We start from the raw sequence: 14,522 nt of genomic DNA on the forward strand, positions 1-14,522 counted from the left end.
ACTCGGCTCTGCAATTTCTTATGCCTCCTCAGAGAGTGCATGGTCAATGAACCTTAGTGGGAGTTGAAACCTCCCAGCCCTCCTGCTTGGAAGACACGACTCCTGCTGTCTTCATACCCTGCCAAACCCAGCTCTTCATCCCTGCCTCCCTGCACAGGACTGTGTGCCAGGGCAGGGACTGTTTTATTCTGGGCACCTCATTGATTAAATCTTGCTTTCTTTTTGTGCAAGAGCAGATCGACTGCCTCTTCGGCTGGGACGAAAACTTCAGGTGAGAGGCAAGGGCTGAGCTGTGGCACTCAGGCTCCATCTGCAATGCCCAGGACAGCACAGGATTTTTCCACTACACAGCCTGACTGAGCCACACAGTGCTGCATCTTGTATTATGCTTGTTTGCTTTCCTCTCTTCTCTGGCAAATGAACAGAAAGGAAAGAGAGAGAGAGAGAGAGAAGGCTTTTTAACCTGTTTATAGACTCAAAGTAATTATAAATAGAAAGGTTGCCTGCCTTTTTTGGTGAAGATAAACTTCTTGAGAGACAGCCTTTGTGCATATTGAGCACTGCTCCTGAAGCTCTCTCTCACTGCATGGGAGGGAGGGAGGACGCACGCTGCACATATCAAAGGCACTAAATACGGCTGAGATGCTACAGGGGGTACTATGAACTGTACCAATGACATTTTCATCTTGGGGGAAAAAAAAGAAAGACTGAAAAAATAAATTCTGCCTAAAACTTCTGCCTAAGAAGATGAATTTGCAAACGGGTCTGATCATGAAAGGGAGCTTTTTGGGGCACTGCCCCCTGAGGTTACCCCCTGCTTCGTCCTACCAGCACTCCAGCTGGGCACCAGCAGTTCTGAGTCTCCTACTCCACCACCAGCTCTGATCTCCTTAGCATTTAAATTCTCCCTGCAAATGCAGAGCTTGGGTGATGAATGGCTAGTGGGATGCTTCTGCTGCTGTCTGTCCCTGCTAAGCCACCCCAAGCATTCCTGCTCCCTTCACCAAGGTTGTAGCAAGGTGGGGATTGGTATCTTCCTCCAAGTAACAAGTGATAGGACAAGAGGCAATGACCACAAGCTGTGCCAGGGGATGCTTAAGTTGCATATTAGGGAAAATTTCTTCACTGAAGGGGTTGTCAAGCATTGGAATAGGCTGCCCAAAGAGGTGTTGGAGTCAGCATCCATGGAAGTATTTAAAAGACATGTAGATGTGGCATTCAGGAATATGGTTTAGTGGTGGACTTGGTGGTGCTTGGTGGTGGTTAATGGGTGGACTTGGGGGTCTTAAAGGTCTTTTCCAGCCTGAACAATTCTATGATTTCAAGCCAGCCCTCACCCTGTGGTGGCTTGGGAAGCTGTCTGCTGCAAGCTGTTTGTCAGCCACACGTGCTGGCTTGCAACCATGCTCTGACCGACAGCAGCTTTGGAGCAGTGATGTGGCAGGGTGTTTGGGCAAAGGTTCTGCAGCCCAGTGGGGCTTGAAACCACCTGGCTGCCATTTCTGTGCCAGAGCAGGATCCCTCTGAGTACCAAGACCCCCAGCATTAGCACCAGTGAGGTTCCCCCCTGCTTTGCTGTGCTGCCATGTTGCCTGTTGTCGAGGCATGGATTTACCTCTGGCATGTTTGTCCTATCCACAGTCGTACAAGAAAAAGGAACCAGAGCAGGGAAGAGCCAAGGTTTGTGCCAGAATGGCACTTCTCTGCTCAAGCGGCTTCTGGGCTTTGGCCATGTCTCCAGCTGTAGCCGGCTGGGACTCCAAGCGGTGGCGATGGTCCCTCACTGCTGCTCTGCACCTTGCTCACAGCAGCCACAGGTGGTGGTGAGACTTGGCTGTAATGAGATTAACTGTGTAGGAGCTGTCCCTTCACTTTCTTTCTCCTCCTCCCATCACCACGTACTTCTTCATCCTTGTGCTGTAAGTAAGGAACTTCATCTCTTGCCAAATCCCCCGTCTGTGTTGGGGGATTGGGGTGAGCCAGGCGTAAAATGAAAATAAATCACTAATTCCTCCTAATAATGCCTGATTTCCTGATTTGATATCCCACATTAATTCTAATTACTCACCCAGAGTCAGGGCATTAATCAACACGTTAAAACTTCTCCTCGCTTAGCAACACTGACGTGCCAGGCGTCTGGCACGGCCGGGGCGCTGGGGATTCGTCTGTCACCGGCCCCATCTGCAGCAGCTCTGTGAGGGCTGGCGAGGAGGAGGCCCTCTCCTGGCTGGGCACATGGGACACACAAGGGTCTCACCACAGCTTTGGGGTGCTTGGGGACTGTGGCCAGGCACCCAGCATCCTGCTTCTCTCCTTACAAGGGTGAGGACCTCGTGAGGGTGTTGCCAACGGTGCAGTTCCATGGCATGACCCAGCAGCTGTGGCATCCTAGGTGAAATGGAAATGCCTTGCTCAATAATGTCTCTCCAGTAGAAGTATTGCTAGATGATCCACTCATCTCGTAGCCTTCTTTTGAAAAATATGAACTAGGTACAACATCTCTCTGTGGAGAGAGGTGAAAAGGTAGTGAGGGGGAATCACACCTGCCACAATCTCTGATCTGCCACCATCATAGTTTTCCTCAGCAAAACGCTTCCAGGCAGGAAGGATGAATTGATTTCAATTCAAGTAGATCTAAATCTGTAAACAGGAAGCCTTTAAATAATCCACTCTAATCTTGTTTCACATTTGAGCTACTTCCCTGTTTTCCTGAGGCAAGCTGGCTGGTGCTGGTCAGCAAAACCCAATACTTGCTTTTTGCCAGCTTCCACTGTAGTTAAACCAGCTTATTAGAGCTATTATGTAATTAACATTTATTCGGATTTTTTTTTTTCACTTTGTGTTGAAAGGCTTAATATTGCATTTATTCACTAGATGATTTTTTTAAAATTCATCAGTTGAATAAGCTTTAATTTGGATGGTAATTAACCGAAACATGTGCAAAGTCAGAATTCACACTTGGTTTTATGATCCTGCCTTACCTGTCCTAGATACAAGACAAAAGAGGTCTCTCAAAATATGTTTGCATTTAAAAGCCATACAATTTATTAAAGGCAGCATTAGAGGCAGTTAATGAACTCGGCTTGGTTTCTGGCTATGGGGTCCTTGTGGATTTTCAGCAGTATAGATTTCAACCTTGCAGGTGTCACTGCTAGGACAAGGGTGGAAAATGAGCCTTTCTCCTTTTTGGTATTTGCAGCAGACTCTCAAATGTGACCAAGCTAATCCTTGAGCCAAGGACAGTATTTTGCTGCACTTAGTCTATTGCAGCTGCCTTATTCTGGTGCATTTATCAACCTACAGTTACTTTGTGCCTTGACTTAGAGTTTCCAATCAAGAGAACTAATTTTTAGAAGAAATACAGACCTAAAATACTCCCAATTAGCAGTAATATTTAAATACATCCTGCTCCTAGGGCTCAGGCAATAGCAGCCATCTGAGCTCGAGGAAGAAGCAGAGTCCTCCCACGCTCCAACCTAAAACTGGGTTGTTGCTTGATGGCATCAAACCACACTCACTTCTGTTTCCTGGCCTAGGCTGAGACCCAGTGGTTGTCCTTCCTCTGGTGGCAGTCGCCAGACCTCTGAAATTTTCCTTTAAAGAGAAACCAAACATTTATGGTCAGAAGGTGAACAGAAAACCATGCTGTAGACAATGTGCAGTGGAGCCCAGCGTGTGCCGAGCCTCGTCCTGCAGGGAGCTGGCAGGGACCGGACAGCTGCCTGCTCCTGGCACCTCAGGGGCCGTGCAGCCCTCGGCCTGATGGTGCCAGGTTTATAATGGCAGGCAGGGGTTTTTAAACTAATAGCCTGCCCCGATACCTTTGGAGTGCCCAAAGCTTCATCTGGGTGGAAATCACGGTGCTGCTCTCTCATTTCCCTCCCCTACAAGCTGCGGGTCGGCGGTTTACAGCCGGGGGTCAATGGATCTCCAGAGTGCTGTGGGCTATTTCTGAGAGTAAGAAAAGTGAGCCTCTTGTTGGCAGCCTTTCAGATCCTCTACAGGAATTTGTGACTCTGTGGGAATATTTTTGGGAGATATACAACTGGGAAAGCTCACAAAGCTCAAATCAAGACGGATGCATTCACCCAGGAGAGTTTTACAGCCTTCATATTCAAACTCCCCACTACCCCCTGGGAAGTGCACAGAATTAATTATACTTCAGGAATGCTAGGACTGCCCTATAGCAGCTGAAGTGCCATCATCCAGCCCATATGGAAAAATTCATAGCCCAGAGCTCCTCACATGTGCAGAAGGATGCACCGTGCTCAGTCCCACCAGCCAAAAGGGAACTGGGGACTTTAGCTGTGGCCCCGCCCAGGTGACAGCACATGAGTACTAACAGGGGCTTCCTCATTAATGTGCACAGCCTCTCCTTGCTATCTCGAGGTCTCTGCTTGCCACTAAATCATCTGGTTTGGAACAAATTCACTGGGAAGAACTATAGCAAGTCAAGCAGAGGTCTTGGGCACGGGGAACAACGGCCCATAAAGCAAACATGCAGCAGTGTGCTCAGCTGCTGGGGATGCTGCTGGCACATGTACTCAGGAAGATTAATATGCACTGAACAACCAGGAGTAGGGAGGGAAGCTAGCAAGGTTCCTCTCATTAGCTCATCATTCCAGCTGAATTAATGACTCACAAGTTTCGCCCAGCCCTTGCTGGGTCTGTTAATAAATAGCACCGCAGATTAGGGGAGAGTTGATTGCATGCCTATGTGAGGGGGGCTTAAAAAGCCTCTTAGACCCTCTGTGGGGAGAATGAGGGAGAGATGCACTCTCAAGATGCTGGGATCAAGTGCAGAGAGGTGGGGGGGGGGAGTGCCATACTCTGCCAGCATCCTTCATTTTTCCCTTCCCTCTCATGCAGGGATGCAGCTGGAGAGTCTGTGTGCCCTGAGCAGCTAGAGGAAATCACAGATGAATTAAAAATGAACCTGCTTCGGGCAGAAGAAAGGAAGCTTGTCAGAGAATATGCATATGGAAGCAGGGAATAAGTATGGGCAGTATGGGAATTACGGGTATTAACAGCTGATGCATTCCTTGCATGTACAGAGAGACTTTTAAGGGCCTATTATCAGTGGCACCATACCTGCAGCCAGCTCCAAGGGAAAGCAAGGTCCCTGCTGAGATGACCCATCAAGACAGCAGAAGCTTGGCTGAAGATCCTGTGTCCTGCTGGTGCCAAGGGACATGATAGGAAAATGAACAGAGAGTACCTGCATGGACACAGAGTGTGCCTGGAGGGCTTCAGCAAGGCTCTGGTTTCAAAGTGGTTTTGTTGAGGCAGAAGTTACAGCATGGCAAGGCAGAACTGGGACACAGCAGACTCCTGCAGAAGGTTCTGGGATGTCCAGTGGGGCAGCAGTTTGGAGCTAAGCCAAGCAGGAGGGGTACTGTATGGCAAAGCTATTTTTTTATACTAATGGTTGCAAGCTAAACACAAGGAAGAAGCTTGATGGGAATTAGGAATAATAGATTTGCCTTGTAACTCAAGATCCTGCTCCAGGCCAGCTGCTTGGCAGGTGCTACCCAGGGATAGTATGGGTGTTCATCCAGATAACCTGGAGCATCACTGTATCTGAGCAGTTTGGTCCCTGTGACAGTCTCCACGGGGAGCATTCCAGGGCAGAAGCAGGGACTGGGGTCCAGGAAGCACTGGCAGAGGTGGCTCCTGAGACAAGGGAGCCATGAGCCCTTGAAGGGTGGGCTTGGGCAGCAGGGCAGAGCACAGGACAGGTCAGGAAGCCCTGTGGGTGGCTTTGAATAGCATTAGAGCTACAACAAGGTGCCTCACAGAACTGGGAGGAGGCAAAACTGATACCTCCCCTGCACGGGTGAAAGGAGGAGGTCAGCTTGTGTCACACCAGCTCACTGGCCAAAGGGTCAAGGCATCTGGTTGGAAGCTCAGCAAAGCCAGTCCTGTCCTGCCAAGTGCTGCTGGACTCCCTGGTGTGTCCTAGCCCCCCTGCAGCCCCCCACATGTCCACTTCCCCTTGATTACTGCTCACCTCCATCCACCTGGGCTTTGCTTTCCAGCACCAGGCAATGCCTCCTCCTGTGGATCAGAGAGGATCAGCCCTGCCATGAGCAGATGTTCTCCCTTATCATCCTCTCAGATATTCCTTTCCTGCCTCCTCTCCCCCACCTTCTCCTCCTCCTTTATTCTCTGACTCAGGAGCTGAAATAAAAAACACCTCCTTCTCCTACTGCCCCCAACAACAGCAGGAGAGAAACCAGCTCCATTCTCTTGATTTGCAAAAAAAAAGAAATACAGAGAAATGTCTTGATAGCATTGTATCAAAAAGCGGATGCTATGCTGTGCTCAGATGTCTCAGGAGACCGGATCTCAGCTCCTTTGGCTGTTTGAAGACTTGCTGAGTCTCCAGGGATCTTAGCAGCTCCAAAGCTGCCACGGTGAAGTGAGAAAAATCAGACAGATCCACTGCTGGCAAAGGCTTCCTCTGCAGATATCAAAGGAGGCAGCACAGAACCAGCATATATCCTTGGATGGCCAAGGAGCAAGAAGACTGGGAGGGGAAGCTCTGGGAGCTAAGCTTACACACTCAGTAACAGGGCTGGAAAAGTTATGACTTCTCTCTTGTTCCTGCAAGTATCATCCAAGGAATGGTTTAGAGAGAGGAGGGAGGAGGTGAGGTCAGCCTCAGATGATCAAAGGGCTTGGAAAACTGAGCAGGGAGCAAGAGGAAAAGCCAGGACATAAGAAACCTTGACTGGAGGAAGGAGAAGCCCTTTGTGTTGCATGCCTCAGAAGCACAAAAATTGGGGTGCTGAAATACATGGTGATAGGTAAATCAGATTATTTTTTTTCCCCTCTTTGCACCATTCATTAAGAGAAGTCCTACTACGTACACTGTTTTCACCACGTATTTTCATATTGTGTTTCCCAGCCTTTGAGAAGACCGCAATTCAGGGACATCATTCCTCCCATCTGCAGATTTGCTGCAGCCTCTGGAAAACCTTACACAAAAGTGCAAAAAATAACCTGCAGAAAACCCCCAGGGCAACAGGTCCTGTCCTATGTCCCATTTCTGGTGCTCTGTGCACATTCTTCCTCTGTCCAAACCATAACCGTTCATATTCAAAAGTCCTCACTGGGATTTTCCTGCCAGAGAAGCAAGCCCTTTCCAACGTTTCAGGCTCCCTTTACTTCTGGCCTTAGACTACAGCCCCAAGAGGTGTTTGAGCAGAGCCTTTGCCACACTCACCTTCAGCAGCCATGCGTCCTGGCGGCACACCAACAGTGCTGCCTGGTGCAAGGTTTTGTCTTGGAGAGAAGGAGCACGGGAAGAGGAGAGAATTGACCATCCTGGTAAAGATTTTTCATGTTGCCATCCCTGCTGTGAGCCCAAGTGTGCCAAGTGAGCTTGGGATTGCTGGGGAACTCCTGCCCCTGTCTTGCCAATGTGCTATCCTCCTGCCCACACATATTCTCCAGCCCACTCACTTTATTCTCTCCCAAAAAGGATGAAGTCACCCCAAGGCAGACTTATCAGGAAGTCAAACAAGCTACACTCCAAAACTGCCAGTTTCTTTACTAGGTGCATTCATGCAGAGTCAAGAGTTGTAAGTGAACAGGACATCCAGGGTGTCTTCAGGAGGAAGCTGATTTCCCACAGGTGTCTCAGGGCTGTTCGTGGCATCAGAGACTTGCTCTCCTCATGGCCTCACTAGGATCAAGGATGGAGGAAATGTATTAACAGGCTGGAGCTGCTCTCCTGGAGTCGACAAAGTATCTCCTGTCCACTGATGCTCAGCATGGGCTGGAGAGTGACCATGCCTGCTGGGAGGGGGAGAAAGTCTCCCTCCTTCAGTTCTAAATAACACCAGAAGATAACTTGGGATCAGGGAACAAACAGATGATGAGGAGGAAGAAGAGAAGGATGAAATGGAGCTGAGGGTCAGTGTGAGACACGGGACCACTCCTGCCTTGTGTGTGATCCCAGGCAGGAAACCAGTGAGGGACCAAAACAGCCACAGGCAATGCAGGATGCTCACTGTGACCCCCAGCAAGGATCCAACCAGTTGCACCAGAGGGAATGTCATGCTGAAGCTCTCCAGATGTTTCCTAGCAGGTGGGCTGGGATGGGAAATAGGCTCATCAAAGCTCCCTGTTACCTCTCTGGAGTAGTTTTCTCTTTCTGAAACTGATGTAGCAGCTGCAGAGGAGTGCAGAGGCAGCACAAGTCCTTCCCCACCCTCCTGCACTCTGCTGTCATGCTCCTTCACCTGGACCTAACCTGCAGAGTGGACTGATGGACCACATCACATCCTGCCAGGCCCAGAAGCACAGAGACCTGATGGTTCTGTCATCTTTGGGAAGGATCTAGAGGTCTTTGGAAGTGCTAGAGGTTTTTCAAAGCTATGCTATAGTGATCTACCTCGTACACCTGCTGTTACTGCCTTCACAGGCAAGATCATCAGGTAATCAGCCACACTCATTAGGAGCTCATTAGCTTTCCAGAAGCTTCCACCTCACTGAGGACTCAGTTGTGCCTCCTTACAGACACATTACAGAGTTTGCTGTGCAAACAGCTCCAGCAAAATCGATAAGAGCAGTCCCACGGAAAGATGCTTTGTGGAATGTAGAAAGGTGTTACTGTCTGGCCAGATGGAAGCACAACACAGAGCTCAGTGCTGGTAGAAAAACACCCCCTTGTACTCAAAAACTCAGTCACCAACATCTTAAATTACTTGAATGACTAAGTCAGTTACTGCTTCAAGGGCAATAACATTTCACAAACAACACATGGAATTCTTTGCTCATCTTCATTGTACCGGCTGCAAGGCTTGCATTGCTGTTTTCTAAGAGATTCCATTACGTTTTCTTAAGATTCCCTCAAAAGCTGCTGTAAAACATGAATCTCTCTAGTACTTTGATCCTTCCATTGCTCAGGTTTCTCCAAAGGGCTCAGAATGTTACTCCCTTTGAGGCCATATACTTTCAACTTTCATGGGTGTGCTTGTTGCAGCAGCTTCTCATGGACCAGCATCCATCTGCTGTTGCCCTTCTGGCTTTTCAAGCCTTGGAGGGGACCTCAACAACAGAGCTGAGCTGCAAAGGATGATGCTCTCTGTGACTCTGGGAGTCCTGGCTCTCTCTGAAAACATCTTACAGTCTCTCCTGCTCCTCCTGCAAAGGCTTTTTTTGTCCAGAAAAGATCTAATGTTACACAAAAAGGGAGCAGGGAGTAACTCGAACCTTTTGCTTTGCTCTGTGGGCACCAAATTTCGTACCAAGAGAGCTCTACTGATGCTGAGAGAGGAGTATACATTGGCTTATGCTGGGGTAAACCAGAGGGCACAACCACAGAGAAGTCTGAATCCCTCCTGGGGGAATCCTGCTGTAGGGACTTGCCCTGGCTGGCAGGAGCACAGGGAGAGAGGGAGGGAGGGAGCTGCTCTACGCCCCAGTGAGCTGAAATAAAATCCTTTCCATTTTGACATTTTTGGGACAGGGTAAAAGAGGCACATTTTGTGCTTGTTGAGAAATTTCCCGCCTTTCTACTTGTGAGTGGCACAGCTGCTCTGAGCTCCAGCATCAGTGTCTCTCTCTCAGGTTGCCACAGACCCGCTCCATCTGCACCCCACAAATCACAGCCCCTCCGGGCGGCTGAACTTCCCACCACAGGTGAGCCAGGGGTGCAGAGCTGGGCTGGTGACACCGGGCGAGGACAGCCTCTGCTCAGCCATCACCAGGCAAGTCTGGGCTCGAGCTGGAAAGCCAAGCCAGTGGCTCAGGGTGTGTGGGCTGCTGCAGGTCGCAGCTGTAGTGTGGCTCAGACAGGAACGGAGGGGCTGAGCTAATCCCAGGGCAGCCGTCTGCCTCCCTTCTCTCCCCTGTGCCAGCCCCACTGTGGGCATAGAGGGTGAGGTGCTGGGTTAAAGTGGGGGCACACAGGGGGCTAGAAAGGCCTGGCTGTGCCTGACATGGATGCAAAAGAACCAGCTGCCCACAGAGCACCATGTCGACATGCCTAGCCACACGTTTGACCAGGATTAGAGAATGTGCTGCCAGACCCAAAGCACCGTAATTCTGCTAGCAAAAACCCACTCAGTATTCTCTCTTATGCAACTCACTCATTGCCTCTTTACTGGCATGATGAGCCAAGCTGGGGATGCCAGCTCGCCGCTGTTTCACGTTCTGCTCCTGTATCTAGGGATGGCGTGGGCTGCCCAGGCTGCTCCAGGCTGTCCCTCCTGTGGGGCAGTGCCACAGCAAAGGGCTTCATGGGGCTGCATGTGGGAAAGTCTTCCCTGGTCCCTGTTGATAGCTCTGGCTTCTTCATGCTGGATCTGGTCCTGTACCTCTGCCCATTTGCTCTCTGGCACAGGGCTGGGGCTGCCCTCGGGGTGATGGTCACAACCCTGGGATGCTCTGGGGATGTTGCTCTGGGGATGTTGCTCTGGGGATGTTGCTCTGGGGATGCTGCTCTGGGGATGCTGCCTGCACTGGAGCCCTGCAGGGAAAGCCAGAGTCCTCCCAGCAGCCACGGCTGCTGTTGTTATTTCTCAGTCTCTGGATTTTTCCAGCACCGACATCGCTTTTCCTGGTGTTGCCATAACAACTGGCGTTAAGAGCTTGTTGACATTGCCCTGTTGCACTAATTGCACAATTTCCTGTCACTGTTACATGCCAGTTATTTCTTTAGAAGGGCTGAAATTGCTTTCGGCCACCTCGCCTGCTCCCTTGCTGCCTCCTTGGGCCTAGTTAGGGAGCTTGAGCGAGAGAGAAAATGTTCCTGAAATGCTCCAGGGAAGTGTCATTTAACCCGGTCCAGAGCAGCTGGTGACTCTGTAGCTGAAATGCAGGTAGTTTATGATATTTTGCCTGCACTGATGCTTTCACTGTTTTGCTGGCTGCAAGTATGACACCTGCAGCAGCAGGAAAACTCAGGGATGTGTGACTGCTATGTGGAAGGTCTGGAACAGAGCTTGGGTAACATTTCATAGCCACCCCTTTCTCCTGCCAGCACCACTGCCCTGTGCCAGAACACCCATCTCAGGGGTGGAGGAAGCAGTGTGGAAGGGATGTGCTTTCCCCAGTGCCAGGCTCTGACACTCCACACTGCCCTGTGTCCCTTCCCCTGGGAGTGCCAGCTCTGGCACACCATGAAGGAACTGGAGGTGTCACAGAGGTCCACATCCACAAGGATGGGCGGGTCCTTGGGCTCCTGGCTAGTCCCTGGAACACTGTAGCAGGAGGCTGATGGGCTGTCTGTGAGGTCAGGAATTTTGCTCCATGTTTTGTAGGAGAGGAAATGATTAGGAGGATCAATAGCATTGATCCAGCCCAGTTTTCAAAGGATGCTCAGGTCACCTTGAAATATTGTCCTAGTTCATGGAAACCCAGTCTTCCTCTAGACAGAGCTCTTCATGGTTGCTCTCTGGTCTCACCTGAACCCCTGTCTTCCTTGTCCCCAGCACATGCTGCAGGTTGCCTGGAAACCCCTTCTGATCCCATTCCAGGGTCCCTCACAGCACTTCATGGCTTGAAGCAGTCTCACTCTTCAAACTGAGGGGAGAAAGCAGCTCAGCTGGAGGCAGCCTGAAGTTTGGCTAGGAAAAGTGAGGGTCCTCCTTCCCAGTCCTGTATCTCTATCAGTCCCACAAACCAAGGTATCACCTAGTGATGCTGGATGAAGGGCATGGGCAGACTGGATGAAGGGGGAGCTCCCAGTCCCCATCCAGCACTCCAAGACAAGCAGTAAGGCTGCCCTGTTGTGTTCCTTAGTAATTTATCACCAAGACACTCACTTTATAAATATTAAATGAAGGGCTCTATAAATTTTTAACGTAGAAATAAAGCTGCATTTGGTGGAGAAAAGAAACACCCTGCTCCTTACCCCTTCCTGCTGTCTTTCCTCCCTTGCCTGGCCTTGCCAATGGTGGAACACAGTGCTGCACCATGGCTGCTGATGTGTGCATGGAGCTGGTATTTCTGCAGGGTGGGTTTATCTGCACAAGAGCACAGTGGCAGCAGCCCTGCCTGAGCTGCTGGGTATCGAGGGGGTCACGCTGCAGAGAGTCTCGCTCTATTGCGTCATTAAACGTAGCCACAAAAATGCTGTGTCCTGAACTGTCACCCAAAGTGTCCCAGTGAGCCCTCAGCTGGTACCATCCCAAGTCACCAATGCTCATCTAACACCCATGCTTGGCACCACCACCACTGTCCCGCAGCACGTCACTGCCCAGGATCTGTTTTTGCTTCTCCATTCAAGCTGGGGCTTGCTGATGGTGTGCTCTTACCCTTTCTGCTGGGCCTCCCCACTCCTGGACCTCTGGACATGGGTGAGAAGAAGGTGGCCACCAGTGACCACACCCATGGAGGCCAGCTGGAGCCCATTTCAGACTGGCCAGGGAAGTGTTTTGAACCTGTCCCTTTGCAGGGGCTGCTAACGAGGGTCACAGCACTCCCAGCACGGTCCGCAGGCTGGGAGCTATGGAAACACATCACTCCTCACCACCAGCCTGCTGCAGTGAAGAGCACGGATGAATCATTAGGACAAGTGCTGCTACAGCCCAAGTGCAAATCAGGGAAGACCAGACCTTTGGCAAATAATAGCTCTTTGCTCAAGCATGCTACTCTTCTGTATTCAACTGTGGCTCCTTAAGCTGACCTAGTCTCAGGGGACGTGTGACACAGTGCCACCCCCCAGGGTCCCACACACATGCCTCTGCAGCCCAGCTGAAATTCAGTCCCCCCTGATGGACAGCAAAGGAGTAGCCAGTGGCCACACTGGCCCTGAAGATGGTTATGTTGCATCAGGCACTGCAGTATCTCAGTATTGTTATGCTGCTTATGAGTACAAAATGGACCTTGGCTAGAAAAGCCTGATGCCAGATTACACTATGCCTCTTGTTCTCCCAGAAACCTCTGTGGGACCTGCTTTCTCTTCTTGCAGCTCTCTGTGAAGTGCAAATGCCAGCAAATCCCTCCTCCTGCAATCATTAACTGCAGGGAGGAAAATAATGTCAGCAGCTTTCTGATTAGAGTGGATAAGGTGGATTTTGCCTGGACTTCCCTCAGCCAGGCAGGAATGAATGGGAATCACACTGGGATTTCTTCTTGCTGCTGAGTGCCCTGATGGAGTCATCCTGGGCTCTATGCTGCAGAGGGATCCCCACTTTGCAGCCAGCTTCAAAATACGTGTAAGAGTTCTTCACTGCTTTGATGAACTCCGATATTTTGGCAAAATTTTGTTGTTTCTCTGCAAGTGAGAAATATCAGAGCGAATGTTTACAATGCCATGCTGGTGCAAAGGGATTAACTGCCCACGAGCTCCAGCTTGAGGAAGGTAAGACTGAGATGCGACTTCCACTCCGTGCACCAAGTGCTGCCTCCTGCAGCCAAGAAACCTCACAAGTGTGAATGATGCTGCATCCACCACCTCTGGAAGTCTGCAGGCTGAACCAGCCCTCTGCACCTGCCAGTCTCCCTGCCCAAGGCCCCTGATCCCGCCATGGACTGCCTTCACCGTGGCTCCTCGGTCACCTGGAGCATCACCCCGTGGCTGGGGTTGGTGGGGAGGACGGGGAAGCAGCTTGTGCTGGGTGCTGGTGTCTCACAGCCTGGCATGTAGATGAGGATTTCCAAGCCCCCAGCTGCCAATCTGCACAACAGAGCCAGGCATTAAACAAAACAAAAACTCATAAAAGTGATTTAAAAAATAATAATGACAACACAAGTTATTAAAATCTGCACTCAGCTGGGCGTGGGGCTTATTGAGTATTTTCCTGGCATTTTGTCAGGCTGTGGGATTGCCCCAGACACCAGGGCAGGGTGTATGACAAGGAGAGACAACGATCAATTTTTAATATTGCATATTTAAGGAAGCTTGGGCTCCAATCCATCATATCCCCTGGCTTTCCCTAAAATTAATCTTCAATAGCTTATCGAGAACTTCAGAAAATTAATATCCTACCACTTCACCTTAGGGGAACAGCACTTTTTCTGGCTGAATATGCATGCAAGAGTAAAGGAGCAAGAGGTGAAGCGTCTCCCTGCAAAACTTCAGGTTCAAAAGATGGTTTTAGCAGAGCCATCCACCACCTCCACAGGGATCCAGCTCTGTGGACACTGCTGGAGAGCCAAGGAGAGATGCTGCAGGAAGGGCTGACAGAAAAGAGCACTCAGAGGCTGCATTGAACCCACTACCCTTTGATCCCATGTCTACTGTGGCCTTACTCCCGCTGAGGAGGGATGTGGGTGATGAGCAAGGCAGAAAAGACATGAACTTTCCCAGGCAATTCAGGACACTTCACCTTTCTGTTTCCCATCCGGGCTCACAAGTGATTGAATCTGCCCTTAGTGTCAGTCCAGGGAAGCGTGAAGAGGAACAGGAACAGGTTGTTTCCCTGTTGTCTGGCTCCAAGGAGCTGAACATCTGTGCTCTCACTCCCAAATTCAGTGGAGGGTAAAGGCTCCTGCTGGGAACTTGCGGGGCATGGCAGCATCCAAACCCCACCAGCCTTTCAGAGAAGGATGGTGGGAAGCCAACA

The 14,522-nt window shown here is 50.4% G+C and overlaps 2 long non-coding RNA genes across 3 annotated transcripts; both read right to left on the minus strand.

Annotated features, from left to right (window-relative positions):
• Nucleotides 1–632: 632 nt before the first annotated feature.
• On the minus strand, nucleotides 633–3,594 carry LOC147652562 (uncharacterized). Its single transcript, XR_015288316.1, has 2 exons — nucleotides 3,519–3,594; nucleotides 633–2,503 (listed from the first exon to the last, which is right to left on the minus strand). It is a non-coding gene; the product is annotated as an uncharacterized LOC147652562 (long non-coding RNA).
• Nucleotides 3,595–7,532: 3,938 nt separating this feature from the next.
• Nucleotides 7,533–11,955, minus strand: LOC147652563 (uncharacterized). 2 transcript variants are annotated; one of them, XR_015288317.1, is made up of 2 exons: nucleotides 11,867–11,955; nucleotides 7,533–7,690 (listed from the first exon to the last, which is right to left on the minus strand). It is a non-coding gene; the product is annotated as an uncharacterized LOC147652563 (long non-coding RNA). The 2 variants fall into 2 exon arrangements; XR_015288318.1 differs by lacking the exon at nucleotides 11,867–11,955 and adding an exon at nucleotides 10,101–10,188.
• Nucleotides 11,956–14,522: the final 2,567 nt, after the last annotated feature.

Source organism: Cyanistes caeruleus, chromosome 6 (genome assembly GCF_971803275.1).
Source record: "Cyanistes caeruleus chromosome 6, bCyaCae1.hap1.1, whole genome shotgun sequence".
Classification (NCBI taxonomy): Eukaryota; Metazoa; Chordata; class Aves; order Passeriformes; family Paridae; genus Cyanistes; species Cyanistes caeruleus.